We start from the raw sequence: 5,248 nt of genomic DNA on the forward strand, positions 1-5,248 counted from the left end.
GAGGAGGAGGAGGAGGAGGAGGAGGAGGAGGAGGAGGAGGAGGTGAAAGAGAACAATAATTGAAGTGATAGCAGGAGAAGGAGTTGGAGGAGGAGGAGGAGGAGGAGGAGGAGGAGGAGGAGGAGGAGGAGGAGGAGGAGGAGGAGGAGGAGGAGGAGGAGGAGGAAAAAAGAACTATAGAAAAAGAGAGGAAAGAAGAGAGGAAGGAAAGAAAAGTAAGAAAGAAAACAGATATCAGAGAGAGAGAGAGAGAGAGAGAGAGAGAGAGAGAGAGAGAGAGAGAGAGAGAGAGAGAGAGAGAGAATAAAAGCAAAGATTGGAAGGGAAGGAGGCAGTGAGGGAGGCAGAGAGAGAGAGAGAGAGAGAGAGAGAGAGAGAGAGAGAGAGAGAGAGAGAGAGAGAGAGAGAGGAGTATCTCAGTTCTCTTTTAGCTGTGAGAGGCAAGGATCGCGGTGGTGATTGTAAGGTTGAGAGAGACACGCGGCAACCACCACCACCATCACCACCACCACCACCACCACCACCATCACCACCACCACCATTACTACTACCATTACTTCTACTACTATTTTTGTTACTTCAGCTACTATTACTACTGACACTATTTTCATTTATATTCTACAACTATTACATCTATAAATACTACAATTTCCACTACCACCACTACTACTACTACTACTACTACTACTACTACTACTACTACTACTGCTACTACTACTACTCTTACCATTCTCATTTATAATCTACAAGAAAACTAACACCAAATACAATAACAAGAAGAAGAACAACAACAACAACAACAACTACAACTACTACTACTACTACTACTACTACTACTACTACTACTACTACTACTACTGCCAACATATAAGGTAAGTCAATCAATTTGGTATTTACACATCAACAGAGAGAGAGAGAGAGAGAGAGAGAGAGAGAGAGAGAGAGAGAGAGAGAGAGAGAGAGAGAGAGAGAGAGAGAGAGAGAGAGAGAGAATGAAATTGAAACCGAAGACAAGGGGAAAGTAAATACTCGCTAATTAGAGAGAGAGAGAGAGAGAGAGAGAGAGAGAGAGAGAGAGAGAGAGAGAGAGAGAGAGAGAGAGAGAGATATCCACCACCACTACCACCACCACCACCGTTAACAACCCAATCAGAGGATACAAAGAACGCAATGAAAATGACAAGAACAGATTAGTTTATAATGAAGAGAGAGAGAGAGAGAGAGAGAGAGAGAGAGAGAGAGAGAGAGAGAGAGAGAGAGAGAGAGAGAGAGAGAGAGTCTTCCTCCTCTTCCTTCCTTCCTTCCTTGCCTTAGGGAAAAACAAATAAAGGAAAAGAAAAGAAGAGAAGAAGGAAAAATTGTTATTACTTGTTTTGTTTTCTATTATTGTTATTGTTATTATTATTATTATTATTATTATTATTATTATTATTTATTTTTATATTTTTTGTCTTATCTGATAATTTCTTAATCAGATAGATAGATGATAAACAGAGACAGACAGACAGACAGACAGACAGACAGACAGACAGACAGACAAACAGACAGGTGAACAAACATAGATAGACAAATAAATAGATAGATTAAATAAACACATACAGATAAATAAATAGACAAATAGATAGACAGATAGACAGACAAATTAAAAAAATGATAAGTAGGCAGACAGATAGACAGACAGACAGACAGACAGACAGACAGGCAGACAGACAGACAGACAGACAGACAGACAGACAGACAGACAGGCACATAAACAGACAGGCAGACAGACAAACAGACAGATAAAAAGACAGAGATAGATAGACAGACAGACAGACAGACACATAGATAGATAGATAGATAGATAGATAAATAGACACACAAAGATAAGCAGATAGACATACAAATACGTGAATAGAGAAATAGACAGATAGACAGATAGATAAACACATACAGACAGACATACAGACAATAAGACAGATAGGTAAACAAACTGAGATGAAATACCACTCTCTCTCTCTCTCTCTCTCTCTCTCTCTCTCTCTCTCTCTCTCTCTCTCTCTCTCTCTCTCTCTCTCTCACCAGTTTCATACCTGTCCGGGACACAACAACATTAAGGTGAATTAATTACTAATCTGTCCACCTGGCTTGAAGTAAATGAAGGAGGAAGAAGAGGAGGAGGAGGAGGAGGAGGAGGAGGAGGAGGAGGAGGAGGAGGAGGAGGAGGAGGAGGAGGAGGAGGAGGAGGAGGAGGAAGTAAAGGGTAAGAGGTTTTGTCATTGCCTAAATTAGCTCTCTTCCTCCTCCTCTTCCTCCTCTTCCTCCTCCTCCTCTTCCTCCCACTCTTACTTTATTGAGATGTATAACTTGATGTTGTTGTTGTTGTTGTTGTTGTTGACTGTAGTGACTAGAATGCTTTAAAGTGTCTTCTTATGAAACTCACTCTCTCTCTCTCTCTCTCTCTCTCTCTCTCTCTCTCTCTCTCTCTCTCTCTCTCTCTCTCTCTCTCTTTGTGTGTCTCTTAGATACGGTAAGACACATGCAAATGGACGTGGCTTATCAGTCCGTGTGTGTGTGTGTGTGTGTGTGTGTGTGTGTGTGTGTGTGTGTGTGTGTGTGTGTGTGTGTGTGTGTGTGTGTGTGTGTGTGTGTGTGTGTGTGTGTGTGTGTGTGTGTGGTTCTCAAAGATAAGTACTGAGACATGAAAGCTAGGGGAGAGAGAGAGAGAGAGAGAGAGAGAGAGAGAGAGAGAGAGAGAGAGAGAGAGAGAGAGAGAGAGAGAGAGAGTTTTCATACATCACATTATTCATATCATTCCAACATCACTGACGATAAATCTTCCTCTTTACGACCACCACCACCACCGCCACCACCACCACCACCTCCTCCTCTTCCACATCTTTAACTACCTCCTGTCCTCCACTAGTAGTTAGTGTAGGATAGTTACCCAGACAACCCAACAAGGACCTCAAGGTGTGTTGCTGTTGTCTTTCATTACATTCCCTTGTAAAAAAAAGAAAAAAAAATGCCCTTTATTTGAATCCAACGAGATCGGCAGAAAGTCGGTGATTTTAGAAAGGCTCGCTTCCTCTTGACAAACACGACAACACGCCGAGTTGGTACAAATAAGGACGGTATTATGAAACACTTCTGCGCCGCATCTCCAATACTTTCCAAAGGCTCTGGTGCTATAAGTTGCAGTAATGCGGGAGGAGGAGGAGGAGGAGGAAGAGGAAGAGGAAGAGGAAGAGGAGGAGGAGGAGGAAGAGGAGGAGGAGGAGGAGGAGGAGGAGGAGGAGGAGGAGGAGGAGGAGGAGGAAAATGAATGATAATGATGAACGATAACAGTGAAGATAAAAATAATGAAACTAACGACTTTAATGATAATGATGAAAGTAGGAAGAATTCAATGATGATAGTGGTGAAGATGAAGATGATGATGGCAGTGTTGAAAGATAATGATGATGATAATGAAGAAGATAGGTAGTAATTAAGATAGTGATGGAGAAGACAGTGATAAAAGTAGTAATAAGGATAGTAATGAAAAGATAATGATGTAGTAATAAAGAAAGTAATGGAAGGATAATAATAAAGACAGCAGTGAAAAAAATGTATAATGAGACAGTAAATCATGAAATTAATAATGAAAATAAAAGATAATAATGAAGATAACAATCACAGTAAACAAAAAAAAAAAAAAAATCAAAAAAACAAACAAACTGAACAATATAAAAAAAACAAACATCCTTAACAACACATGAAAGAAAAACAATTACACTTGAGAATGAAAAATAAAAAAAATAAATGAATAAATAAAACTCAACAAATTAGAAAAAAAACCTCAACAATACAGGAAAAAAAAGAGAGAAAAAAAAAAGGTGAAAAACAGCTGGCCTCACTAAATATCGGTAACAAAACATCAGACAAACGGAAATTAGCGGGAACAAGTCACGTAGCCCCAGCTTTCCCCAGCTTTCCTTACCCTAATGACCCCCACCTGCCCACCACAACATCACACTCTCTATTGTTACCTAATTGTTAGTCTAACCTGACCTAACCTAACAGCCCACCACAACATCCACCATCACTAACTCCCTTGTCAAGCTATTAGTGTTGTGTTAGGTGGGAAATATCCTAACTAAACTTTACTGTTCGCCACAACATCCTCGATTGGCAACCCACTGGTCAAGGTAACAGTGGTTTATTACCTGGGAAATAACCTAACCTAACCTAACCTAACCTAACCTAACGTAACCTAACCTAACCTAACCTAATCTAACCTAACCTAACCTAAACTAACCTAACCTAACCTAACCTAACCTAACCTAAACTAACCTAACCTAACCTAACCTAACCTAACCTAAACTAACCTAACCTAACCTAACCTACCCTAACCTAACCTAAACTAACCTAACCTAACCTAACCTAAACTAACCTAACCTAACCTAACCTAACCTAACCTAAACTAACCTAACCTAACCTAACCTAACCTAAACTAACCTAACCTAACCTAACCTAACCTAACCTAACGTAACCTAACTAACTGCCCGCCACTACATTAACGATCGCTGCATCCCTGATCAAGCTATTAGTATTTTGTTACCGGGGAAATAACCTAACCTAACCTAACGTAACCTAACCTTAATTTAATCTAACATAACGTAACCTAACCTAACCTAACGTAACTTAACGTAACCTAACCTAACCTTAATCTAACCTAACGTAACTTAACCTAACCTAACCTAACGTAACCTAACCTAACCTAACGTAACCTTAACGTAACCTGTTTCAATTCTCTTTTTCGCAATTTAACTTAACTTTCATCCCTACAACCTGATCTAACCTAATCTAATTTCAATTCTCGTTTTCACAACTTAACCTAACCTAACCTAACCTAACCTACAACCTAACTGCCCTACCTTCACGTGTCTTTCTCACAGCCCTGCACCACACATATTCTTCGCCATCCATTTTGAAACAATTCACATTATAATTTTTGGATATTTTTCTATTTTCCTTCAGAGACCAATACCTTCAAGGGTTCTTAATTTTTTACCTCCTGTCTCGTTGCCCGTAACTAGAAATCCTCTTATATATATAAAAGATAGACAAAATAGATGAAGAAAAAGAATATATATACCAGACGCAATATTCCTTTTATACATATTAAAAAAAGTAAAATCATAATGTGAAGTGTTTTGAAATACAAGATAAAAAGTATGTGTGGTGTTCAGATACTACTACTACTACTACTACTACTACTACTACT

At 39.4% G+C, this 5,248-nt stretch overlaps 1 long non-coding RNA gene across 1 annotated transcript in view; it reads left to right on the top strand.

Moving 5' to 3' along the window:
* The first annotated feature begins 370 nt into the window (after positions 1–370).
* Positions 371–5,248, top strand: part of LOC135113149 (uncharacterized) — a 78,676-nt gene continuing 73,798 nt past the window's right edge. Inside the window, exon 1 of the long non-coding RNA XR_010274728.1 lies at positions 371–872. This is a non-coding gene — a long non-coding RNA (uncharacterized LOC135113149). The remainder of the gene's footprint in view (positions 873–5,248) is intronic.

The sequence above is a fragment of the Scylla paramamosain genome, chromosome 25 (assembly GCF_035594125.1).
Source record: "Scylla paramamosain isolate STU-SP2022 chromosome 25, ASM3559412v1, whole genome shotgun sequence".
NCBI classification, from domain to species: domain Eukaryota; kingdom Metazoa; phylum Arthropoda; class Malacostraca; order Decapoda; family Portunidae; genus Scylla; species Scylla paramamosain.